Source organism: Molothrus aeneus, chromosome 12 (assembly GCF_037042795.1).
Source record: "Molothrus aeneus isolate 106 chromosome 12, BPBGC_Maene_1.0, whole genome shotgun sequence".
In the NCBI taxonomy this organism is placed as follows: domain Eukaryota; kingdom Metazoa; phylum Chordata; class Aves; order Passeriformes; family Icteridae; genus Molothrus; species Molothrus aeneus.
Window position 1 is genome coordinate 15,772,085 of NC_089657.1, and position 27,456 is coordinate 15,799,540.

Here is a 27,456-nt window from a genome sequence, read left to right on the forward strand (position 1 = left end):
GCGCGGGGCTCCCGCGGAGGGCTCGGGCGTTCCCACACGCGGCCACCGCCACGGGACAGGGGAGGGGACGGAGCCGCGGGAGCCCGGGCAGGGACAGCCAGCGCCTGGCACGGCAGCTCCGGGGCGGGGCGGCGAGGGAGGAGCGGCAGCGGCAGGAGCAGGTGAGCGTGGCCGCAGCCGCGCCGGGGGCGGAGCGGAGCGCGGGGCGGGGAGCGCCGGGCCGTGCCGGGCACACTCTGCTCCCTCCCGCCCGCCGCTCCGCCCGTACTCCTTCGCTCTCGCTCTCTGTTTCCCGGGACAGCGCCCGAAACTCGGCGGCGGCCGCGGCTCCCGACGGCTCCCCGGACGCGGTGAGTGCCCGTACCTGCCCCCGGCGCGGCGCTGCCGCCGCCCGGCAGTTCCTGCCCCGCCTGGGGTGAAGGAGGAAGCGAGACGGGCTCGGTTCCCTCCGGCCCGCCCGGCTTCCGTGGGGCGCCCGGCGGGCAGAGACAGAGGGAGGGAGATCGAGGGTCCCGGGGCTCCGCCGCCGTCCCCCGTGTGGCCCGGGCAGCGCCTCAGCGCCGGGGTAGGGCGGGGGGCGGCGGGGCTGCGCCCCGGCCCGGGGCTGCCTCCTCCGGAGCCTCCATGTTGGGCTGCGGGCGGGGGGCTGCGGACGGAGCGGGGCCAGCCGGGGCTGTAGCGGGGACAGCGCCGTGCCCCGTGCGGGGAGGCGGCGGGATCAGCCCCAGGGTCGGTCCCTGACAGGAACACGGAGTTCCCTCCCGGCAGAAGTGCCAACTTCGATGCCACCAACTTTTTTTCCCACCCAGCCGCCCCGAGTGTCTGTTTCAGTCTCCGTGCCGCAGTGAGTTCGGGCAGATGAAACGCGGTCTTTCAGATGGTCAGGTTTCCAGCTGAATGGCGACAGACAGTAAGAAACGAAGGAGCAGGAATGCCCGGTGCTTTTGTGTACGTACATGCCAGGCGTGCATCTATTAAAAAACAATTTTCAGTTCGTCGCTAGAGAATTCCCCGTTTGCATTAGGGCATGAAATATTAAAATAATTGGATTACAGCGTTCTGTGGTTACATCTGACATCAGTTTACTTGCGGGCCCTGACTGTTGCACCGCTTCACTTCTAGATTGTCTAAGTAGCACAGAGCAGAGTGTAGATCTGAACCTAGGAGGTTTATGTGCAAGGATGACATTGCCCCGTATTCCATCCCTTGATATGTCCAAGGAGTGATCTGAGAGAGCAGATGGGTGTGGGAGAATCAGTTCTAGTACTAGATCTTTACCTAGTTTTAGAGGCTCATTTAAAGCCTGAACTACAATGTTTAGTATCTCTGCAAATAATCGGTATCAAAATCCTTGATACCCTTACAGTGTGTTTAGTTCCTTTTAAATCTTTTTTGCTCCAGACTTGTACTGTCAATAGTCTTTTAACAGTGTAATAGCAAATTAACTCTTCAGCTTTCCATCTGTCAAATAATGCCTTGCAGCACCATGCCAATCCAATAGGACGCTATAACCAGCATAGATTTCAGAGCAGGAACTCTCTGAAGAAGTGTTTCTTAAGTGGTTAAGCAATAATTCATAAGCATTTTTTAAGTGTATATGCAGGATTTCCTGTTTATTTTAGTTCCTGAAAATGGCTGTGTTAAAAATGAGCTGTTTGTATTTGGACTGGTAGATTTCAGTCACCCTAAGTCACTGCTGTGGAAACCTGCAAATACTGAGGGGAAAAGCAAACATAAGTCTGCAAAACATGGGTTTAGGTTTCTTTTTTTAATGTTTCTCATCCTCACCTTAATTTCATAATAAAATATTTCATAATAATAAAATAAAATATTTCATAATAATAATATAAAATATTTTCGTAATAAAATACAGGTGTGTGCTTTAATTTAAGAAATTATTAAATGCTGGCATTTCAGTTTCTTTGACCCACATAGTTTTACAATGTTTTGTAAAATTGAATACATCCAAGTTCTAAGGATGTATGATTTTCAGAATTAAGTGGAATACTTTTGGAACTTTGACAGCTAAAAAATTGAAAGGTACAATAAGATATTTCACTAGTTGTTATTATTTGCCTGTACTGCTAAACACAAAAGAACTTAAGGACAGCACAGAAGAATTAAGATTTGGGAATCCTTTGAGATTTTCATCCTACATCTCATCATTCAGATTTAGGTATGAAGGAATTGCTGCCACTCAGTGGTTGATACAAACATACAGAAAAATATATTCAGTTACACAGATGTGATGTCTGTGTAGGTAATGAGAGAGTTATAAGGTGATTCTGCTCAGGCAGTCTGTGTGATATAATTGATCAGGAAGATGCTCATATTGTTATTACCAGAAAAGAGCTCACTGTTAATTTTTTTGCCATTTTGTGCTTCATGAATTATAACCCACCTGTTCATCAGACATAATCATACAGTAGGGTCCTATTTTTTTATTGAATGGAACACTGAAATAGCATAATAATTTTTACTTTTTGTTCACGCACCATAGATGAAAAGATACTCTGTACAGAAGGAATTATTTAGAAACTATTTCTAAACTAAAAAACTTAAATTTTCTAGGTACATTTCTTAAAAATAAATCTTTAGAAGAATCTCTCGAAGAGAACTTGGCTAATTGATGGTATATAGATCTAGGAAATAACAATAAATCTTGGAAATCTGCCATCTATTATTAAAGTAACTGATTTCCTGGGAAAAGCATAGGAGCTTTCAGGCCTCTGAGTTTATTTTGATGTCTAAAAGCCACAGTCATTAGAATTAAAGTGCATTCAGATTAAGTCCCATCCCTGGAAGTGTTCAAGGCCAGGCTGAGCAGGACTTTGAGCAAGGTGCTCTTGTGGAAGGTGTCCCTGCCCGTGCCAGGGGGGGGGACTGGATGGTCCTTAAGGTCCCTACCAACCTTAACTTGTGATTCTGGTGGGTGCTTCAGGGCCCAATAGTTTAAATTAACCATCCATCCTTGTTCCCGTTTGAAGGCTGCACTGTCACCTCCTCTGTGCAGAGGCACAAATCTGCCCTCTGCCCATCCACAGCTGGAGCTCAGCTCTGGCTGAGGAGCCCCTTCCTCAGCTCCCAGTCCCCAGCTGTGCCTGGAGGTGGGACTGTGGCAGTGTGGCTGTGCCAAATTCACCCAGGGCAGCTGCTCTACAGGGCTGCAGTGGCCCAGCGTGGCCTGTGCAGTGTAAATGTGTTACAAGGGCACTGAGTTGTGTGCCTGGATGTGTTCACACAGGTATTTCAGCTCCCCAAAGCTAACTCAGTTGTGTGTCTTCCTGATGCAGTCCCAGTGTGCTGTGTGCCTGTAGTCCACCATCCTCTTCACTGCATTTGCAAAGTGTGTGCTTCAACTACTGCAGAAAGAATGGAGGGAAAAAAGGAATAGGCTGGAGATTGGACTTTGTTGCAGATGAGTCAGAGCTGAATGTGAAAGATGACAAGTAGGGATTTACCAGTGGAGTCTGGGGGCTGGCTGACTTCATTAGGAGCCAAATTCCTCTGTTAATCATCCACTAATGAGAAAGATTGTGACTTTTTACTCTGGGATTATCCTTGCATTTGAATGCAGCTTCTCCATTCTTCTTATCGGGTTCTGTCCAAAAGCTGCCTGACAAGCACCAAAACAGTTTGTGTTTCAATAGTTTTTTAACTGCTGCTCTGTGGCAGAACTTGTCATCTTTCTCTGAGTCTTCCTTTATGTGCATAGTCCAAGTGCAGAATTTGTTTCTGTAGAGCTCCGTGTGGAGCCAAAGGACAAGGAGCAGGAATAAGGAAAGGGGGAAAGCTGCACCCATTCAGAGCCATTTGGGTAACACATTAAAAGTAATCATTCTGCATCCGCTTGGCTGCACTTTGCAAAGATGCAATTAACAGAAATGAGCCTGGGAGAGCTCTTTACAGCCTTGGTAAAATAATGCTGAAGTGCCCTGTGTTGTGTTCTCATTTTAAATGCAGTTATTTCTACCCGGAAGAGTTTTTACACTTTCTTAAAGACACTGCCTCTTCAAGCCAGAGCTGCCCGGCAGGTTTTTACAGTATTTGAGTACTTTAGCAGAAACCTGCTCCATAGGAAGCAAGGATTGCCTCTGGCTCTGCAGGACCTCCTGGGTTATCATACTGCCTTTATGCCTGGAAGCTGCACCGGTGTCCAGAGACACCAGGAAAGGAGAGAAATGGGGGATCTAGCACCCAGGAGTGCTGGGAACGGCACAAATCTGACCTTGGCAAGAGTCATGCAGGGTTTATTTCTGGTCTGCTGTAGACTAGACTCTGTTATTGCACGTAACGTTGTTACAGAGGAAGAAATCTGACATGTATATCTGTGTGCTTCAAATAATTTTCTGTTGGCTTTTTTTTTTCTCTGATTAAAATTTATGCAAGTGGAATATGTTGTCTGCTTTTTGGTGACAGCAAGGTGCCCTGACATCCATGAAGTTATGGTTTGAACCTGTTGTTTTTTTCTCATTGACAATAGAGCTGACTGTTTCTGACTAAAAGATGGAAGTGATGCAGCCATAGATTTATATCAATAGCTGCAAATCCAAGAGGCAGTCCATAAAATAAATTCTTTGCAAATACTGCTCAAACCAAGAAAGTGCATAAAACCACAAAATACTTTTTATGATATCCTCTTACTGAAATTAATGCGTTTTCTGGTAATTGCTTTGCCATTGAGTGCAATGCTCTATCTGGAAAAGTTTATTTAAGGATATTTAAGCATAGTTGGTATTCATATAATAATCACCATCCATAAAGTCTGGGGATGACTATCACAGATAACTTCATGGAACGGATCCATGTTAAGCTTTTAACCTTGGATGATGCTTGCCTGACTGCCAAGGGAGGAGAGTGTGTGCTTGCCATCTCCTCCCATTTAATCAGCCAACTATCAAACTTAAAATAAGCAGCAGTACCTCTCTGTGCCTCAGAAGAAGGTTATTCTGAATTCCAACCTGCTTTTGAGAACGAAGCAGATGTGTAATGTATATACATATCCTGCTATTTCCTGTGCTTCTTAGGGCTGTGAGCAGGCTGTGGTCTGTCTTGGTTGAGATGTAACCAAGATGTTCCAGTTTTACCCATGGGGAGTGGGAGTGGGGTCAGGAGAGCTCCTTGGAGACTGGATAATAGGGCAGGGTGTCATTGCTGTGGGGACATTGCTGTGTGTCTGTGGCAGAGACCCTCCTGAAAAAGGCTCTTCCCAGACCCCTTAGTGAGGGTGCCCCTCTTTTCTGAAGAGGTGCATGTGGGCTGACATCCTTTCCACCCCACAGGGCTCAGAGGAGTTGTCTCAATTAGTATCTTGTTTCTCATCTCGTGGAGGGCTGAAAATCTCTAAAATGGGGTGTACATTTGCACATGAGTGGCTTTAATTCGTGTTTTGTTTAGTCCTTTGCAGCCTCATAAATGATTTAGGTATTTATGGATTGGTTTAATCCTGGCTGCCTGCTATCGATGCAGCGCATCTTGAAACATATGCATTAAATCTAAACTTCAGCTCGTTTTCCCACACCCCTGAGCTATGATGTAATTCACACTACTGATCTGGAGCTGGAAGCCCGGACCTGTGTTGGCTTAGCTTTGTTGTTTATTTTGTGATAAATTTGTACTGATGAGATGACGAAGAGAAAACTACACGGCTGTTTAGCACTCATTGAGCTACTCTAAGTGTTTGATTTTATCTGTTCCTATCCCCATCAGCACCTATTTAATAGAGATCTAATAAAATCCTGGTTTGTATACTTGACTCTATCATGTTCTCTGTTTTTTTGAGGAAATCCAGTTTAAGCTTTGCCATGGCTTTTCTGCCAAAGGAACTCTTGAAATCTGAGTGTTTGTCAGGATCACTTTGTTTCTCATAGTTTCAAGGATATTTAATTTCCTTCAGTGCATTGAATGTATCAATATTCACTGTGAGGAACAGTTTAAGGAAGAAGGATTTTTGGTTGTGATAACAGATTTTTCTTTCTGATAGTAAAACTTTTATTTTTTTCAAGATTTAGATGCTTGAACGTGTGGATAGATATTTGAAAAGATGATCAAAACTGTCTTAAGAGCCAAACCTAAGGTTAAGCTTGGCTTCGAAGTCTGCCTTTGTGTGGGAAATTCTGAGTACAAAGGTAGCTAAGCAATTGCTAACACATTGTTTCATGTCTGAGCTATGCTTTTTTTGGAGGCTGTATTTGATTCTTGCATGAACAAAGCAGGGATCTTGTATTTCTTTCTTGAAAGAAACAGTCCCTCCTTTTCAAAAAGTCCTGTGTGCAGAAGCTTGGTAGGAAGATATGGTCCAGCCAGTAACAAGCAGTGTTCATCATATGCTTTCAACTTGTATTCTCATGGAAAAGTAAGATAAATAGACATAGTGCAATAACACTGAAAGACACTGAAAGACTGTCATGTTTGAAATATGACACTGACTGGCCTGTAGGTTTTATCTCAAGATGTTTATGATATGTTTTGGAATGCCTCTTGGTAACTGCATTTTGCTGGTGTGACTTTGTAACCAAAATGGGTAATTGTACCTCACTGATTTCATTAGGGTCTGTTGAGAAACTGCTGAGGAACCGTCTGAATATTTTACTGAAAAACTCCTGTGAAAGTAAGATTTATTCTTGCCTATTTGAAGAAAAAAAAGTATTAAATGTATGTTTCTGTAAGAATGAGCACAGATGGCTGCCTTACATCAAGCAGGTGCAGACAGATTCTATAATTTTGATAAGGAGCTCTAACTAGATCTGAAACCCTTAGTCAAACAAGTATCTCTGCAAGTAGGAGTAGATTTGACTATAGATGCTTTCAGTATCATGGATTTGGGGGTTTTTAAAGAATTATTTTAATAGTCTGGTTCCTGCACTTGCTGATCACTGATGATGACATTTCTTCCCATGCAGTGTGCTGCTCTGTAATGCTGTGCTCATGCTGAGCTGTGAATTGCTCAACAAGGGTTCAGCTGTTTCCTTAAGTGTCTGATGACTGTGGCCTTTGCTGAACTCAGTCTCACTAATGACTTGGGGGTGCTGATTGCCAAATATCCAGAGTAGATTAGTGTGTCAGGGAATTGTGAGCCCTCTCAGGTTACATTTGCTTACATTCCTCAGTAGCTGACAGGAGCCCACAGTGGCGATTTCTGTTTGACAAGTTTACCTAAGAAACAGCATCCCAGGGGCAAGAGCTTCTTGCTGTGGACCTACACTTTCCCAGATAACTTAAGAGCTAAAATTCAACCAGATTTGCTATGGTCTGAATGCAGTGAGCCATTGGCACTGGAACGTCTTCTCCTGTTTGGCTGAAAAGGAGGTGCCAACATCCCCAGCTACCTCATTCCTTCAAGCCTAGCACAAGTTAGGGAAGGACAGGTTAAACCGGGGGTCAGCAGACAGTATGTGCCTAGAAAAAAATCATGTTGGGGAACTAGAGAGCAAGAGGCACAGCTTGAAGCAGTATTGCAACTGTGGCAGGTATCATGGCCCCAGCTCTGCCCAGTGAAAGCATCTCTTGTTGTGCAAGTCCAGTGAAGCCATTCCACTGGGAATTCCTCACCTTTACATTAACAGAAGAGACTTGTCATGAGGGAATATTGCCAGGTATTTTTTCCTGGTGGATTTTTTCTTTTTTTTTTTTTTAAGTAAAGGCCATTTGAAGAAAGATGTTATTTGGGCTAAGAATTTATAGGTCTCTCTGTTAATCGCTGCCATGCTTGTGTGAGGTTCTTAGGACTTCTTCTCCTTTCTCCAGTTTTCTTGGACCCTTTCAGTGAGGGAATCTGCAATCAATTTGTACCTCTCAGTTCATCTGTAATTGCAGAGGATCTGTTCTGTTGCACATACACCTTAGAACATCTTAACTTCTGAAGGTCCTCTGGAATCTGATTCTCCCCATGTATTTGGTCTCCTTTCACCAGAGGCTGGTTTTTCTCTGCAGGAAGTCAGGGCGTGTGTGTCTCATTCCCTCAGTAGTCTCAGCTGTGATTTTTGCCTTCCCTGGCTGAGCCATGGCAGGCTGGGCACAGGTTCCCCAGGGCTGTCTCTCTGCAGAGCAGTCACTTCCAGGCAAGGCTGGGGTTTGTGGCACAAGTGCAGCTGTTAAAGTGCTGTCACTGCACCTGCAGTGCAGGCTTGCTGTGCAGCACCTCACATGGCTGACCTAGGGACACGCTGTATGTCTATGGGGGGGTTCCTTTTACCCAGAATTAGAACAAGTTTTGTCCAAAGCAAGTGAGAATGCTCTGTTGCAGCCTGTATGGGTTTTTACTCAGCCTTTCCACATGGCTCCATTTCCCAAAAGATGAAGTTGTTGGATCTGCACCACAGATGCCCCACATGTCCATTGAAGGGAACATGGGGGTTGCTGGCAAGGGAAAGCAAGAATGCTGAAACTGCCATTTGGGCAAGGAAGTTGATTGATTTCTGCTGTAAGGCAAGAGCAGGTGGGAGAGAGAAGTACCATGAGTGTGTAGACATGGACCTGGAGCGTGGCAGGGGCAGCCCAGAGTGATGAGAGATGCCAGGCTCTGCAATGCTGCTCGTCCATGTCACACCCTGTGCTGCCAACCCCCCTCCTGCTCCATCCTCAGGAACTCCTCCCCAAAACTTCTGTAATACAACCCAAATGCTCTCACCAGGGCCAGGGTGGAGAGAGGAAGTGCAGCTCTGGTTCTTTGCTGTATCCTGGTTTTTGTTTCAGTTTAATTTGCAAGCTTGCTGATTTCTTGCAGTGTCACTAAGAGTGTTCAAGGCAATCCCAAGGTTTTAATGTAATCTGTACCAGTGTCTGTCAGATTGATTTTCTGACCTATTTTGGGTCTTTCAATTTGGAATTAATGTTGCTTTCCTTTTCCAGTGGGTGGCAGTTGAAGCAAAGAGAAATGTTTATTTTCTTGAAAGTTTTTATAGATATGGATTTAAGGAGAACAAGCCAAAATAAACCAGTTGTTCATTGTCTCTCCTTATGTTGAATTCTGTCCTTTTTGTCTTGCATCTTGCAGCTGGAGAAAAGAACAGAAACCCCTTGTGAGCAAAATCTGCTTTTAGTTTCAATCTCCTACTTTTTGTGTGTTGTTCTGTACTCATTTCCTTATTCTCTTACCAGTTAATAACTTTGAACCCAATCTTTCCATCTCTAGAACTCGGCATTGCATAAGCCTTCTTTCAAAACTTTGAAGCAGGGAGCTGCTGACTTCTTGCAGCAGAGTGTTCACCTTCCCAGAACTGCATTTTGATTTTGAATGTGAAATGTAATAACATTTCTTTCTCTTGCTAAAAAGCTCATCTTGTCAAAAAGTCTTTAATACTGACTATTTGAAATTTAATGTGTATTTTATATTTTACCTCTAATATCTGTGTCCTTACAGGGTCAAATTTTAACTGGAAAGTACTTTAATGCACATTTCTGGTATGGAGTTAGTGCATATCTCACAGCTGAGTTCAAGCATATGTTATTAAAATAAGCAGTACTTGGACTCCAGTGTGCTAGCTAAAGTGCACATTAGTGCATTTAGTAAACAGTTCTGAGTAAAACATTAGTATGTGTTAATGGGAATATAAGTATATTTTAATGTATAAAATACTTCAGTTCTAAGTACAGTAGAGATTAAGTTAAATCTGTTCTTCTAAAATTGCAAGAAGTATCTATATCAGTGCCAAAACCAAATGTGAAACTGGTAATTATTGTTGGATCAAGGAGCAGAATTTAATGTACTTTAAAAAGTGCAAATTTGACCTTTTTTTTTTCTTTTTCCCAAAATACTTAATTTATGAAAGGATTTTTCCAGGATTTCCCAGTGCTTTATTTTGTGGATAAATACTTAATATAGCATAAAAAGCAGGGGAAGTCTTTTATCTTAGTGAATTTTTTCCCCTAGGCATGAACTAGCCATTCATCTTCTATAATGTTGATTATAGCTAAATTAGCAATTAATCTCCATCTTTTCCCTGAAGAAAATGAGCTCTCATATAGGTATTTAATGACTGAGTCAGTTTATCATAGCTAAGCCTTGTCTAAGCATATGTGCCAGTCCACTTAAAGTCTGCTTTTAAATTGATGCAGTTAAATCCAAAAGCTTGTGCAAACACAGTAATTCTAAATGTTTATAAACCGATTTGCCACTTGTGTGGATACAAGTTCTGCTGCTTCTGTGGTTGATGGATAAAACTTGCAAACTGATTTAGGACTCTAAATGGAAAAATATCCAGGAAGAAACCTTCTGGCCAAGTGAAATGACAAGGAATTAATTACCACAGCAGTAACAAGTTGAGCTTTGTCTTGTTGATAACAAAACTGATTTTGCTTAGCAGCAGTACTCCTATGTCTGTAATTACCTAAAATGGAAAACTTTTCAAAGTAAAAAGTGCTCTGAAAGTCATGACATAGCATGACCTCAGTTTTGTCAAAGGGACCCACTCAAACAGAAAATTACTCTTTTGAAAGTTATTACTTGTTTTTTGGTTTTTTGGTGTGGTTTTTTTGGTGGGTTTTTTTTTTTTTTGGTTGGTTGTTTTTTGTTGTTGTTTTGGTTTGGGTTTTTTTGTTACAAGACTCTATAATAACATCTGTGATGACTTTAATGCAAGTCAGTAGAAAAAAAACCCCACATTTATTTTCAGTTCCTTTATCTGTCAGTTTCTGGAATATCATTTGCTGGAAAATGATGCTTCTATAGATGGTGAGGAAAAGGCTCTAAATAATCCTAAAACATTTTAGATATGTGTGATGGCATGCTTGAATTCTGGAGGGTTTTATACTTTCTTTAAGACTTCATCCAACTGGCAAATCTTGTTTGGAGGGCTGTGGAAGGGTTTTAGCATTATTCCTACTCTAGATTGCAAAAAAAACCCCTACTTGTATTTTGGTTTGGGTATTTCTCTTTCCTTGCTTTTATTTTTTTTAAATAAATCTGGTTTTCTTACTGCTATTTCATTCTACTTTCCAGTGAATAAAGCTGATCCTAATACTAAAAAAGTTTTGAGTGAGTCTCAAACAGAGGGATGTTTTCTTTGTTAGCTTTAAACAAACCATGCGGGTTACACGGCTCTGTTTTGAATTAACAGCTCTCCAAACTGGGCTGACCACTTAATGCTTCTCAGACACTGAGCATTCAAATACTTCAAAGGAAAGACAGCCATATCTAGTGCTTTATCCCCTTAAAAGCACAAAAAAGAATGCCAGACTCATGTAATTGAAACCGTTTGCTGTAGGCAAGGTGTCCCAGGCAGGCCAAGGTGGAAGAACCTATCCCTGTTCTGCTGTGTTTAGTTTTGCTTTGGTTAGTAGGGGCACCCTGCTGCCTAATAAGAGTTAAAGGTAAGTTAAAACTTGGCCTGTTTGTGTCTCTCTTATTTTGGTTTTATTCTTATGGTCTTTTAGCTCTCACTTGGAGTTCTAGTGGGTGAAGTCACAGTACATGGAGACCAGCATGCATAATACTTTTCTGATCAGGATCTTATTTGCCAAAGTCCACTTAATACCACTTTTTAATTGTTTAGCCATTCAATCTCCCAAAATAATTTGTTAGGAAAGTTACAAAAAAACCCCCACTTTGCAGTCCATCAGTGTCTGCTGTGTAAGCCTTTTAAAGCCTGTGTATACATACCCCAGTGTGGCTCCATCTGCTCTCTGTGCTCCAGGTGAGAGGCAGCAGAGGGAAGCAGGGGCAGCTGGGAGAAATGTTTGCAGCTGGATGTGGAACTCTGGGGACATAAGACAGTGACTGTTGTACTGGGTAGCTGTTCTGCTTCTGCTGGACCCCTGACAAATTGAGTAGTTTGGGGAATTGTTTGTTTTCTGCGTGCCCAGATCATGGGTAGTGAAACTTATGGTTGTTCAGGGTTTTGGTTTTGAGGGTTTGGATATTTGGTTGTGTGGTTTGGTTGTTTTTTTCAGGGTTTTTTTTGCCTGTTTTTCCTATTGCAGTAGCCCAAGAGCGGGTGCCTGGCTGGGACACCCCAGCACGTCCTGGCAGTGTCCCGTGGTTTGCTGCCTGCCCCATCCCTGACGGGCTGAGCACTGAGCTGTCCAGCTGGGACACAGCCACAGCTCCCATCCAGCAGTGTAGGGCTGAGCTCAGCTCTGTGTGCTGCAAAGCAACATCCACTGCTGGCCTTGCACAGCCTGAGCCCTTCCCTGGTGCAAACTGGAGAAATTTCCATCTAACTGACTCTGCACAATATTGTATCAAAGCTGGAACAAAGATGAGGTAGATGTTCTGCCAACATCCTAGGGAAAAGCAAATACTCTTGAGACTTATGAATTTTCCTGTGCATTTTTTGTGGCTTTATGATTATAAAGTTTTTGAGAGATTTCTTGTCCTCAAAGTTAGGTTTTAAGTGTATAATTCATATATTTTGTGCCCATGCAGGTGTGTTGATAAGATGGGGGTAAAATAAATGGAGTAACAGAGGGGGTTTTGTCCTCTGGGAAAAGAAGCTGGAAAAACTTTTTTGGTCCATTTCATCTTTTCAAAGATTCCAGCTGGACTTTCTCAGTATTACTTGGAGCCATGTTCTGATGCTGACTGCTTCTCTCTGGAAGCACTTGCACAAAGCCAGGGTAGCAGAGTCATACTGTCCTCACAGTTACCTGAGATTGTGGTTAGCTGGGCTTGAGAATCTTCACACTCAACTGTACAGAACTTCTCATTTTGAATCTTCTGAATGCTTGATCTGATGAATTGCTGGAAGGGCATGTTCTGGGTATCAGTGAGCAGAATCTTTTCCTGTTGGAGACTAGGTGTGGTGAAATGGAAGACAGAAGCCATGGGAAGCCCCTGTTCTGTTTGATGCATCCACAAGCTGGAGTCTCAGGTTGTAGATGAAAGAATGGGAGATGTCCTTTAAGCCTCTTGGGCTTTATGCAATGCAATGACTTCAACTGTTGCAGCATTTTCTATTAAACTTTTCTCAATATCCCCATGCTATAAAGACTTAACACCTGTGTAGTTTGTGTTCAGCTTGGCTTGGATAGCTGGAGGTGGACAGGGTTGGCTGAAAGACTTTGGCACCATTTTTCCATTAGCTGCATCTCCCCAAAAGCTCAAACAGTACAATTGCTCTTTTCTTTTCAAATGTGTAGTGCTGTGTGACATCAGGTGCATATGGCATTCATCAATAATAAAAATTATCAGCTGAGCAGTAATAACATCTACAAATAAGTAATAATGCAAACAAGTAATGAGTAATCCCCAGCAAGCAACATATTAAGAGGAAGTAGGCTGCTTGCTTCTGTTCCTTCAATGTGGATCCTGAAGTTCAGAGGTTCATTGTCTCTGACTGTGCATGTCATAAACACATTTCTAAGCTCATTCCCACATCATTTATACGTTGAAGTTGTCCAAGGTCTGAATTGGCCTTTTGGAGAACAACGTTAGTGCTCTTTGTTTTCAGGTGTTGCTAAATACTAAGAAAGAAATAAAAATGGGAGCTTTTACTTTGAAACAGGTGTTTGGTTGTGTGTTCTAACAGTGCAAATCAAAACACTGCATTCTTTGTAGGTCAGTAGAAAGGGTAGCAGGGAGGTGGCCATGGGCTACTTGAGGAGATGCCCAGGGGCCTGAGAGGGGACTGCAGATGAATTTGATCCTGTTAGTTCCATCCTGTGCTAGCAGTGCTGATTTATTTACTTCACAGCCCAACCAAGAGCCAGAAACCTCTGTACTTCACCCTGCCCAGAGCCTTGGCCTGCTGCAAAGACATCCAGGTTTATCTGTTGCTGTTGGACTTTGCCTGCACATCCTCCAATACTGCACAGCCCATCGGATCAGGAAGGAATTAGATAGTGACTGGAGTTACTTGGGCTCACCAGACTTTGAACAATGTCTGAGTAAAACCAAATTGAAAGCAGTACAACCAGTTTTCCTTTTGCTGTAGCTGTGTTTACAAAGATTTCAGTATGGCCATAATTTACCTGGCTTGGTAGCACTATCATTGACAGAGAAATAAATGAATTCTTACATTCATGCTTCACACTTGCAAGATTGTGCTTCAAGGGTGAAATTTCCCTGATTTTAACCAGAAAACACATTTAATTAAAATGTTAATGAAGCTGATATTTTTTTCTTTCTGCTGCAATTCTTTTAACCAGTGCCATTGCACCCATTAAGGGATGTGGGCTATGTGTGACCTCAAACACTGAAAAAATAGTCCCCATCTTTTGTTGATAAAGTGTGAAAATAGGAAAACATAATCTTAATATTGCCTTAAGAAAGAGAGAAATCAATTCCAGACCTCAAATGCTGTACTTTAAAACACATTTTGGCATTCTGGTGACATCAGTCCTAGTAGAGCATACTTCACAGAACTGAAACTCATTCTTTCACTTTTCACTCTGTGTACCTGTGCTCTACTTTCTTTTCCCTGCCTTTTCTGTGCTTTGCTAAAAAGGCAGATGCAGTTCAATACTTTTTTTTTTCCCTAAAAGGCATGTTATACAAAGAAGTTCTGCAGTGAAACCTTTTTAATTCATGAAACTCAAAAAAGCTTTGATTTTCTGTTTCTTAGCTCGCTCTCTGCCTTCACCTTTGCTTCCTGTATTTTAGGATACATAAGTAGCAAACAGTCAAAAACTGATTTTAAGAAACTTTACTGGGTTACTTTGATTCTCCCTCTTAGTTTAATCCTTTCAGAGATTAATTGCAGTTCCCCTGGTGCTCCTAGGAAACACTGAAGAGAACGCTGAATAACTTTAAAATGCATTTTTAAAACAAATAACCAATCCCAACAGTAATTCTAGCAGGAAGCAGTGGATGGCAATTTAATGAATTTCTCAGATCAGTCATTAAGTTATCTTTCTCTGTCCTTAATTTGTTATATGGAAACTGCTGGTTTTACATGTGTCCTGGTTTTGGAGAAAAAAACCAAATTGATGATCTCTGAAAATGTGTACAGTGTTAGTATCTAGTTTATTTAGGAATGGATGGTAAAACTCCAGAGAAAAACATGTGATGTGGTAAAATGTACTTGCTCAAAATTAAGTGTCTCAGTCATCTTATAAAGGAATGGGAGTATTTGGAGGTTTTTCCCTCTTTTTTCTTCTGAACAAAATCCAATGTGCTGCTGTCAAGTCCTCAGCAGTTTGCAATCAGATGTTCCCAGGATCTGTCACAGTAATTAATTTGTGTGACTCTCTTCAAAGCAGCAACTTAAAAGATTTTTTTTTTCCTTTTAATTGCTGAAGTTTGGTACTAATCTTCCCAATGATCTGTTCAATAGCAGGCAATGCAGGGGGGTACCACAGCAAGCTGGGGTTCAGAAGTTGCTCATAGCTGCAGGATTTTCCCTTTCAAAATACTTTGTAAAGTCAACAGAGGGGTGAAAACTGTAAAATTCAGAGCAACCGTACTGTGATCAAACAATTCTGCAAGTGTGTACTCTGAGATTCTCAAAGTTCCTGCTTATTTTGTTTGGTGAAATACTTTGAAAGAGCTGATATGACATTAGTGTGAAGTGTAAAGTTATACAAATAAAGTCATGTATTCCTATTAAACCCCCCCTCTGGCAATATATTAGGGCATAGAAGTTTTGATTCTTTTGCAGTAGCTGGTTTGTCCCTCCTAGTTAGATTTTGCCATGTTTGAAAGGGTCTTTGTTGCACTCTTTGGCTCCTCTTGCCATTGATACACAGGTCTGAGGTTTTCCTGTTCAGGGAGAATTTGGCTGCACTCACCGTGCTGCTTCTAGTAAAGCTCATGGAGCAGAGTGTTGTCTTGGAAAATTTAACAGATTGGGTTTTATTCAGCTGGTATATTTTGGACCTTTACCATGTTCTCATTTATCTCTCGCTCACAGAAACACTCCAAAATGGCAACCATGTAATCTTTTTTAGATTGTAAAGCCTTTGTTATGGCTCCAGAGTTTGATGCCTGACGCTTTACTGTGTGCTTTGATCCTGGGTTTCTGGTTTGTGTTTTTGTTTGGTTTGGGTTTTTTCCCCCCTGGTGCCTGTGGAAACATTCAAAGTCCTGATTATTTTCAGGGACTAATATAACTTTTTATGGAATCATATTGAAAAAGGGCTTTGTTAGATTAGTGAAGCATTCACGTGCTTTACTTCATTTGCAGAGTTGTGTTTTTTTGCTAAATCTTAACTGTTCTCTATGAGGACATAGCTTTAATAATTTTACTTTCTGCTTCCAAGCTGGCTCTTTGTGAAGAAGGAAAAGATTCCTGGTGATGCTTCATCTGAAGCATAAGGGTTCCTCTGTTGGTTGTTCCTTGACTTGGTTTCTGTCGTTCATATTTGAGTTACTGCTTAAATTCAGGGTATTTAGTTGTGATAAACTATAGCAGTTGCAAGAAGCTCTGTCTGCTTGTAGAGAGCCACATGTAGTATTTCAAATAATTGTTCTTGATTCAGTGTTAGTGCTCAAGAGAGCGAGGATGAAGCAGTTCCATTTGGTGCTGCTCCATTTACAATGTGGAAAGCTTCTCTCTTGTGGCTCTGCCCGGTTTATCTGGAAAAGCAGAAGTTTTCAGGCTATAAGACTCATTTAGGTGGATTCTTAGTTTTAGTGGTCAACTGTAATTTCCTGCCAGGTGCTAACACTTGGTCCTGGAGGACTTGGTCACTGTGGCTTACATTTACCACAACCTGGGTCTTAAAAGTTGTAGGTTGCCTAGAAGAAAACTCATCTATCTAGGAAGATACTTCCAAAGAAAATTCTGGAAAAGGGATTAAGAGTGAGTCTGCTAAGTATTTATTTTGTTCTTTATTGTTTGAGTTAATAGAGTTTAACCTGTAGTAGAAATAGGTAGGAAGCACAGACTGTTGTTCTGGGCTCCCTAAGAAAGACAAACTTGGTGACTTTTTTGAGTTAGTGAATTACTCATCGACTACCTTGTGTATTCAAGGAAAAATTCCAGATACTCCCCCAGTGATGTGACTGTTTCTGTCTTGCCTGGGCGTGGTCACGGCCCCTATCCAAGAGGTTTAGAAGGCAGAGTGAAATCTTTGCCAAGTATGAAAGACAGGTATGACAGGCAAGTACTCTTGGCAGGCAATTTAGTTTATTATGAAGCTATTTGAAGGGGCAAGCTGCCAGCTTTCCACGTTAAAGGGAAGATAATTGCCTAACAAGGTCACTGGGAAGAAGGAATACTGTGGGACAGAAATTTTGTCCTGTCCCTTGGTAGAACAGATCATTTTATTTCATTGCATGCTGGAAGGACCCATGGGGCCTCAATCATGCCAGTTCCAGACACTGTATGTGTACCACATCTTCTACTGCCAGCCAGAAAAATGTGTTTCTGAAATGTTGGAAAGTGCCCAAGTGAGGCTTAATGTGCAAACTAGAACTGAGGCTGGCTGTAGTAGTGTAGTACCTTCCTTTAATGTGTAAAGAGAGGAGGAAGTTGGGGTTTTTTGTTTCTGTTTAATTTAGTAGGAATGGTGTCTAATTCTGGGGGGAGTTTTTATTAGCTTAAACTGCTCTGAAGACAGTGTCAGTAATTTTCTTGTTCACTGTGTTTGTGATTAGAGTAAGTCAAAATTTTTTCAGGATAATTTCACTGTGTCATTGAGGTGGAATTATTTGCATTTTAAAAGAGCAGAATTGTTACAGGAAAAGTAAAAGTTTCTTATCTATTTAAGATACTAATCTCATTTTAGAGATAGACTCAGCTATACCCGTGTGTTCAGAGTACATACCAGGTGATTTATAGGCATGTTCTAATAAAGAGCTGAAGGGGTTTTTTGGATGAAACTTAAAAACTCCTCTGTCCCTTTGAGGCATAAAACCTGCAATGTCTGTGGAACTTCAGTGTCATGATTAAAATTAGACGTACTTGTAAGTGACCAAAACCACATCTACTGATCAGAGAGGTTAAGCAGCTTCAGTGGAGTTTGCTGGCAGCCATGACTGTAGTGCATGTCAGAGACTGTTATTGCTGTTCTCAGTGAGTCATTTGGGTAACAGAGGTCATAATTTAAGTTGTAGTTGTGTACATAAGTACACAGAGCATGGGAACCACCTGTTAACTACTTCTGCATTTTAATATATTTTTACTGTCTATCATTCAAAAATGTATTTCCAAAGGGAGAGGAGCAATCTGAAAGAGGTATGTCCTTATACAGGTTAAACTGCATGTATTCAGAGAGAGCTTTATCTTTCTGATGCCACTCTGAAATATTTACATGACCCTCAGATAATGCATGTGGAATAGACACCATGAACTGTCGGTCAACTTCCAGAAAAGTTGTTCAGTGTTTTCTCAGAAGGCACCATCCTTCAGCTTCCTGGTAAAAGAGGAACCATTCTTTGGAAATAATCCAGTGATCCATCTAATGATTTTACATATCTCAGCACCTGGTGGAAGATTAAAAAAATAAATATATAAACAGCTGCTTTTCTGCTGTTGGTGCTGTGGTCCTTCTGAAACAAAAAGTGCCCAGCTGCCCTCACAATAAGATGAAGAGAAAAACAAAAACTAAAAAGGCCTTGACCAAAGTCTTAAAATGTTTTCAGGACTCTCCTGCAGCCCAGGACCAGCCTTCTCCTTCATCTCCCTCCATGCAGCAGGGATGGCCCATCTCTCCAGTCCCCAAGCTTAGGGGTGATACTGATTGGTTTTGCTGAGCCTGCTGAGGAGCTGGAGTCCATCAAGGCTGGTTTATCCATCGTTTCTGTTCCTGGCAGATGCCTCCTAAGACATGTACTGATTTAGGAGCTCAGCTGAACTTGTGTTCCCTGGAATGCATCCCAACAAGGACACTGCCACTCAAAGCTCATACGTGAGCTATTTATTCCCTTAAAATGTGGAGTGCTTGATTCCCAAGTTGCAGCACAACTGGTTTTTTCCCCGAAGTACTTAATTCCTATTTTCAAGACCTAGGAATTTCCAGTATCATATCAGTGCACTCGTGGTGTTAATGCTTTTTTGTTTTTACTGTGTATTTTAGTAAACTTTATGTTCTCATGTACTTTCCCATAGTTTGTTTGAGCAGGAATGTTTGTCTGTAAACTATGCCCAAAAGAGGGGTTAAAATTCTCCAGAAGTTACAGGAGCTAACTGAGGAATTATGAAAGGAAAATAATTCTTGTAAATAAGCTTAATTAGGGTTTGTCACTTGAGAAAATCATAAGCAGACTCAAATCTCTGATAATCCAGAACTCTGTATATACAATCTGTTAGTTTGCTTGAGAAGGAAGAGTCATTCATGCTGTGTATCCCAAAATCCAGGCCATCAAGGTCTGTCCCCTGGATGATTAAGACACAGGTGAAAGCTAGCAACAAAAGTAAAAATTTTCAAGTTTCTCTCCATCTTTCCCTCCCACCTGTTGCCTATTTTTAATCCCATCCCATGCTAGATACAGTTGACAGGCACTGATCTAAACTCTCTTAACAATTTGGCTTTCAAACATGTTTGAGTTGTTTCTTCCAGATCTAGATCTCTCCTTTTTGTTCTGTGGTTTGGCTCTTACTGACTTCTCTCTGCACACTGTGTGGTCCAGAACATTTATTTCACCTGCTAAATACCTATGGGGAAACAATCTTGAGTTCTTCAGGAACTCTGGTTAGCTCTATTTGTTCATCTCAAGTTGTAGTTTGCATTGCTTGTGCTGTTGGCTCTCAATGTCATGTGTGAGTCTCTCTCCTGTTAGATGCTGAAGCATTATTTATGGAGTGTTTGTAAACTTACAGGCAGAGTGTCTGGGAATGTTTGGTGTGTTCCCATGGAGCAGAACTGTATTTTGACAGCTGGTAAATGCCACAAAGCCTCCAGAGGCCACTGCTCCCTATCCGCCATTCCTCCACCATTTAGCTGACTTGTGATAGCTGTTCTGCAGACAGGGCTGTGATTGACAATCTCAATTTCAAAATGTAGGCTCTTCCATGTATCTGTTATTTGTAGGGTTCCTTCAGACCAAGTAGTTTTGCTTTCCTCTGTAAATACATATGTTTGAAGTTGAGTTGAGAGTTGGTGTTGACAAATCCTATTTTTAGTACTAAAGTTTCTGTTGTGAGTCTTCACAATTAAAGCACTTTGCCAAGTGTCTATATATCGTTTTATTAGAGCAAACTAAGGAGCAGAGAAGTTAAAAGGTTTCTCAGTGTCATAGGGCATTCAGGATCAGATTCAAAGGAAAACAGTACAGTTCAACTTGGGACCTTGTCTACTTTTATGGCTACTGACACCCCTCCCTGTAGTGGCAGAAATCACCAATTGCTTCTCTGCACTCTAATATATCCCCATAGTTTATGTTTGGATGTGAAAAGGAGGTTTCAGTCATCGTTGGTAGTGAGTCCAGTGAATGTTGAAACCTGAAGGAATGCAATGCTGCTGTTTCCTATTTGAGAGGTGCCTCCTGAAACTGAGGCCGGCTGGGCCTTGGCCCCAGGAGGAAAAACAAAGAACCTGGGCTGTAGTGATCCTTGAGGTAAAGGATTTTTTGGTTTTGAGGTGTTGTGAAACTTTTGTCGAAATGATTCCTCACTTGTGTGCAAGGGAATGAATAAAAGAATGAACATGTTGTAAGGCTGGTCTTGTCATTGGTCTGCCTCTGGGTACCCTCTAGTCAGGTGGGTGAGTAGATAACATGAAACTCTTGCTAATGATGGATAAAAAAACAGGAAGAGAAGCAAGTAGAATAAATTTAGTCTTTCTATTTTAAGTTCTCTTTTTTCACTTCCCTGGGCATTTCCATTCTCCATCATTCCTTGTATTCAGCTTGGTTTACTTATCATTATTTATTATAGGGGAATTCTGGGGGTTTTCAGGGTAACAGCTTTGTAGGAAAAATAGATTTCACTTAGCACTGTGTAGGATATCAGCTGAGAACTTGTCATTTAAGGTGCTACTGACATCACATCAAGCCTGGCCTGTAGTCTTCTTATCCCAAACTAAAATGCAGTTCTATTCCTCTGCCCTTCAGCTCTTCATTGGATTGTCCTTGAGGTTGATTCAAACATCCCACTTTTTCAAAGGCCCTAAAAAGGAAAAAGTTTTTGAAAAAAATTCTTATAATTTTATAAAGATATATCTCAAAGGTGGGTAGATAGTGTACAAACTTCCTGAGATTCCCCTTGGATATTAAGTTTGGTAAATTTGTTTCAGATTGAAAAAAGGATGTTGGACGGGAGCTTTAGGAAGTGCAGTGCTTTAATGAGTATTTGTAATGGCAGAGTACCTGTCTGTGCAGTTCTGAGCTGTGTCCTTACTCAGCACTCTGGGTCTTTGGTTTATGAGTAAGCACGGAAGTTGGGAGTTTCCACAAGAATTACTCACGTCAAGGAGGAATCCTGAGAGGCTCATCCCTGTCTGGTCATGGAAGCAAATTAATTAACCTGCATGCATAATGCATATTTCCAAAATTGCAGACAGATTCTTGAGTCTCTTTGCTGTAGGGGACAGGAGGAAAAATTCTGAATATAAATTCAGCCACTGGTTGCCTCAGAAATGTGTTGAATTGGTGTTAGGAGCCTGTAACCTGCCATCCTGACACCTTGCTGAAAGTATAATATTCACTCTTTCTGTTGAGTGTTTTTGAAAGAAATGGTAAAAGACTTTTGAGACTTTAGATGCTAATCCTTAGCTATGATGAGGTATTGCTGCTAAATAGCCAAGCCTGTCAGTAACCATTTGTGCAGCTTCACTTTCTGGTAGGTATGTGATGATAGGAAAAGGGAACAGAGGAAGGGACGTCAGCAGTAAATGGGTCACAAACCAAACCCTGATCTTTTGACTCTCTCATGCCAAGATCTGAAATGTAGTGCTGTGTTCTACTGAACTCCATACAACTGCCTGCAGTGGCTTTTCCTCTGTGTAGCTCATGTAACTTCACTAGGAGATGCTGGAAGAGTTCAAACTGTGCCTTTTAAACTTGTTGGTGAAAATTGTTTAGAGATTCTAAGCATTGTCTGTTTGGAGAACAGAAATTAATGTTTTCATTGTAGAGCATCCTCAAAGTTTGTTCTGAATTAAGCAAGAGCCACAAAATATTTACTGACAAGAAAAACCAAACTGAACAGTGTTTTCTCTTCTGTAGGCAGAGTTTATTGTACTTGCTTGTCCTAAAATTTAACATGGCGTTGGAAGTTAGTTACAAACAATGGAAACAGCTCTACCCCACTACTGCTAAGTCTCCTAAACTGTTTTTGGATTATGCAAGAGTACAGATTGATGCTTAAAGTGCTTCTATTTTAATTTTGTGTTCAAAGATTGAAAGTAAAACTAGATAATTGCTCAGATCTGCTTCTGGGGAGGGTAAAGAATCTATTTCTTGGGCAGTTCCAACACTATGTGTCACTGCTCCAGAACTGTACTAAATACCTGTAGTATTTGTTACTTGTTATAGCTGAGTCTTTCAGAGGTGGTAGCAACATGAGGAGATTTTATCAGAATAACTAGAGATTTAAACTCTTGTATCTCCTAATGCCCCAATTTAAAAGTATTCTGATGTTTAGCTACACTTCACTGAGCCTTGTAGCCAACATTAAGCATTTTGAAAGAGGTCAGTGTACAAATCCAGTTGGCTGTGATATCAATTCCATGCATTAAGGTAGGTTAATAAGAATATGATTAGCACAATTTTTAAAAAAATAACTATTTTCAATTTGTCTTAATTCTCTAATGCCAGATGGGTGTTTTCTGCCTGTCCATCATCCACTGCAAATGAATGCTGTTGCTAGAAAAATGTTACTTGCAATAACAGGAAAGAATCTTACCTTCACCAGTTTTTTCTTCTTTATTTCTTCTTTGAGAAGTTGTTGTTTTATTTCTAGGTACCCTTTTACCCTGTAAGTAATGGTAGGACAGATGCAGACCTTGCTCTGGAGGTTTCTGTGTAGTTTTTGTGGGTAATGTCTGAAGTCGGCCACACAGAGTTTATTCTCCATTTTCCTTTTCAACTCTTCTTCTGGAAAAGAAACTGACAGCAGCTTGAGTAGTTTTTTATTATTTACTTGAGATGTGTAAGTTGTTACTTAAAATACCATATTTTTTTATACTCAACTATAACCTGTAATCCTGACAAAATAAGGGAAATAGTTCTACCACTGAGCAAATACTGCATGACATACACTATTTCCAGTATTTCCAGTAATGCCGGAAACTTTCCTCAGTTTCACTTACACAAGATATGGAAGTTAAATTTTGCCTTTTGGCAAGGGAGCTGCTCTAAGTAGTTTTATATGTTTGGTAGTCAAGATTGTATCAAACTTTACAATATTCAATTGGCACATGTTGGAAATCAAGATGGCTTTATGCAATATTTTCCTCATAACATTTTAAAACTAAAAAAAGCCCTGCTGCTTTGGTGGAACATAATGTTAATGAGAGGAGGTAATTATGACAATTACTCTCCTTGCTCAGGATATCCGATCTTTGTGCATGTGATCCATATTTGCGCACCTCGCCTGCTGCAGGTCCTCCGTGCACCTCGGAGATGAAGGTGGGGTGCTGACAGCTGCAAGAGAATCGTGAGGTGCTTTTCTCCTTTGACATCTCCTCAGATGAATTTTAAGTGATTTTCTGTCAGAAATAGGTTTCATAACTTCATTTTCAGAGGTGGATTTCATTTTAGAGCAGTTAGGAAAACGTTTATGCTCTGCTTGGAAAACTGCATCGGGGACAAGGAGATACATCATAAGAGCATAAAAATTATATTTACCACACCACCTTTTAATTAAGCATTTTCAAAATATAAGCAAATAAATTCTTCAATATTGCTGTTTTTCAGGTCTCAGTAAATATTTTAATTTTTTAATAGTCCCACAGGAGCAGAGTGGGGTTGTCTGTTCAAGACTGGGAATGTAGCTGTCTGCAGCTCTTTCCCACAAAACTGTAATTCATTGGGCTGAAGTTGATTTAACTTCTGTTTACTCAGTACTGGGAACTCTCAAATTATCCAAGATGTGGACTAACTTTTTGTAAGAAGTAGGTTAGGAGCATCTATTTACCTCTTCTTAATTGCATGAATTGCTTCTCAGTTCTGGTCACAAAATGTGTCTGTGGGTTCAGCTGTAATTGCTAATATGAAAAAAACATAATTTACCCCAGGATTTATGTATTTAGTGCTGTAGTAGAAGCAAATATCCAGATCTGTGGGGAAATGCCAGCATCCTGCGGCCTGGGGAGTGCTGAGTGCTGCAAACCACGAGGCAGAAAGGGATCCTGTTGGGCTAATTTGTGCTGGGTTTGCTGCAAACATCAGGAGAGCTCCTGGCCAGCACTAACTACTCACTCATTTTGCTGCTTCGTGGAAGTGAAAGGTATTTCAGATAGACAAAATGCCAAGGTAATTACAATTAAGCAAGCTGTGATTAAGCAAGCTGCATGGTAAACAGTGTGAAAGAGCCTCTTGGCATTGGAGAAGGGAAAGAATCAAGGCAGTGTGGATAGCACAAATTCACAGAGGAAAGATTTGGAGGCAGGACTGTGCAGACCATTAAGGGTAGATCTACTCAAACAAATGACACCATGTGGAAAGAGAATTTCCCACTCAGCTGCCTGGGGACCATCTTTCCATGCAGGAACTTTTGCATTTGGAAGTGCTGGGAGCATTCTGGTTCCTGTGGGCTTCACTCTGTGACCTCCCTGCCCCCTTTCAAGCACTGGAAGGGTTGGGGAGAGCATTGTGCCATGGTGTGTGCTACTGCCTCAGGAGCGGTGGGGCTTTACAACCCTTTGGTTTTCCTCCTGAGTTTTTCTGTGCCAGTAGCAGCTGTGCCCCATCCCTTTTAACTGAATGATCTCACAGAAAAACCCAAAAACCCCCAGCCTGCTGTCACCTCCAGTATCCCAGCGTGGTTGGAAAGCAGACCATTAGGCTGTGTCATTTCTATCAAAAAAAGTTGCTATAAAAGTTATTGTAAAGAAGCACTTCTATGGCAGAAGAAACATGTGCAGCAAAAAACCCCTCAGAAATAATTGGAAGGTGCAGGGAAAGTGACCCAGACTTTAACTCATTTATCCATTTAGAGATGGAGAAAGTGAGAGGCCATAATGAGCCAGGAAAGCTTGTCTGTAGGAAAATCATTGAACACTCTGTTGCTTCTGGGGATTAACTGGGACACGAGAGTACAACTGTAATCAAAGACTTTGTCTTCAGTTACTTTTTGGATAATCTGTAGATACCCTGGCAAGTCAGTTGCACAAATCTTCCTGAAAGTATTTTTTTAGACAAGTAATTAAATCTGTGTCTTGTTTACCAACATGTTGATCAGTGCAATGACCCAATAAAGTAACAAAGCAGGTGCTGACTTGCAGTGTTGCAAAGCGAAGTTCTTTGGTTATTTGGTTTGTGTTTCTCTGTGTGTGTGGAGCTTTGCATATGAAAAGCAAAACGCTCATTTTTAAGTGTTTCTCCAGTTTTTAGTAGGATGAGCACTGGAGTGGAAGCTGGAAAAAGCCATGGCAAACAATACACACTTAATAATTTGATTTGCACTGTCCAGAAATGTGACAGGCATTCAGGCAGTAGAATAACATTTCTGGAAGGTGCCCAGAGGTTGTTCCTGACAGCATCCAGTCCACACAACTCTTTATGCTCTCAAAACATAAAATCGTTGAGCATGTCCTGACATGGTTGTATTTACAAACAAAGTTCTGGCTTATCAGAAGCTTCAGGGATTTTTCTTTAGCTATTTCTTTGTCATTTACTGGCTTGTGTTCCAGATGTTTCAATGCTTAAAGGCTTTCTTGGCCCATAAGGGTACAAAAATGATGTGTATTTATTCATTTACTGGAAAATCATTCAATATGGCTATTAGCAGACATGAATCCTAAGTGTTTAGATCCCTCAGAGTGTGGAGTTTATATGTTTAAACCACAAAATTCAGGAAAAGGCAAAAAAATAAGTGCTTGCTGTTAACTTCTTATCAGGAGGATTAAAAAAAGAGGAAATTTAAAGTGGTATTAAATTGTACATCTCACCCTGAGTTTACAACTTGTTATGCAAACTCTGTGCTACCTTTGAGTAACCCAAATTTCTCTTGAGATCTATTTGTGCTTAAATTCAACTTGCTGTTAATGAGCTGTGCCTGTTCTCTGTATTTTTGAGAATGCCAGGTCTGCTGTAGAGCTTTATATGCTCATTTCTTCCAGAAGGTGATTCAGAGGGGAGGGGACAGTTAAATATCATTTGTGGCTCCATTTTCTTATCTCTTTTTGCAAGTCAAGGGCTGAACATTGAAATTACAGCAGGAGCAGTGCTGTAGTAATTTAAAATAAGTTTTGGTTATGTTTGCTTCTTTCCAATTTCTCCTGATCAACCATTCACTATTTAGCATCTCCCTGTACATCCTCAGTGGAACAGAGCTGTGCTTTTCTCTCTTCATTGCAGAAGAGAGATCACAGAATCACAGGTAGTGATGCATGTACAGCCTCACTGTTTAATTTCAGTTTATAAACCATAGAAAAAGGTCTTGATTAAGTTGACTAAAATTGGTTATTTACATTTCTTTTTGGGTTTTTGGCTTTCACATTCACAGTAATGAAACAACCAGAACAAAAGAACAAAGGGATGATTTCTACCTGCCCTGAGCAGCCTCTGAGTGCCAGGAAATAGCAAGAGGAGTATTGTGCTCAGAAAGGCAGATCCAGCCCATCTTAGAAACACAGAATGGTTTGGGTGGGAAGGGACCCTCAAGGTCATCTCAAAAAACCAAACCAAACAACCCAAATAATGCCAGATGCAGTCAGGAGGGTGAACTGGATCTATTCCTACAACTCCATACACAGTTAATGAGCAAAATTTTTGGTTCATAGCACTTGCACCCTTTTAGTTTAAAAGCCTTGGTCATACCCATGGGCTGAATTGTGTTCCCTCTAAGGAGGTTATCTGAGCAGCAGCTTTCCAGCCTATATGAATGATGATACAGTTCTCTCAGCTAATGAATATTCTAGTTTTCCAGATACTTAGAGGATTAGGTCATAAGTGCTGGCAGTAGGATAAATTTTTGACTTGGAGGCTTGTGCACTTGGAGAGGCACTTTGCATGATCTGCTGATGTTTTCAAAAGAGCAAACTAAAATTGTTTTCTTACTACAATGTATTAGAAGGCATTCTTTATAATTCTGTTGAATGTCCAGTTTCTTTATTTCCATTTTTTCCCCTCTTCATGGTTCACCTAGACTCATTAACCCAGTACATTTGAACTAAGAGAAAATAAAAATTCCTTTTTATCTTAAACTGTAGTTGACTTACTATCTTTATGGTATTTGGCTTTTTCAGTGTGAAGGAAATTCAGTGGAAAATACAAAGAAACTACCCAAACATAAAACCTCTCCAGTGTTTTGAAGAGAAAGGCAGTGTTTTCTGTTTGGTACAAAAAGATGTTGTTGGCATTATCTGTTATTCTTTCTGGGAAATACATCTCAATTTCCAGGAAGCTTATAACTGAGCAGAAAATCACAAAATTCTGGAAGTGTTTGGATTGGAAGGGACCTCAAAGCTCATCCAGTTCCAACCCTTGCCATGGGCAGGGACACCTTCCACTACCCCAGGTGGCTCCAGGCC

General features: G+C 41.2%; 1 protein-coding gene across 3 annotated transcripts in view; it reads left to right on the forward strand.

Annotated features, from left to right (window-relative positions):
- Positions 1-218: 218 nt before the first annotated feature.
- PRKCD (protein kinase C delta) overlaps positions 219-27,456 on the forward strand; it is a 60,345-nt gene continuing 33,107 nt past the window's right edge. For 2 of the 3 annotated variants that reach the window (XM_066557842.1, XM_066557844.1), the window contains exon 1: positions 219-350. The gene's annotated coding sequence lies outside the window, so the exon portion shown is untranslated. Of the gene's footprint in view, positions 351-884; positions 949-27,456 lie in introns of those variants that run through there. The other variant, XM_066557843.1, reaches the window with a different exon arrangement.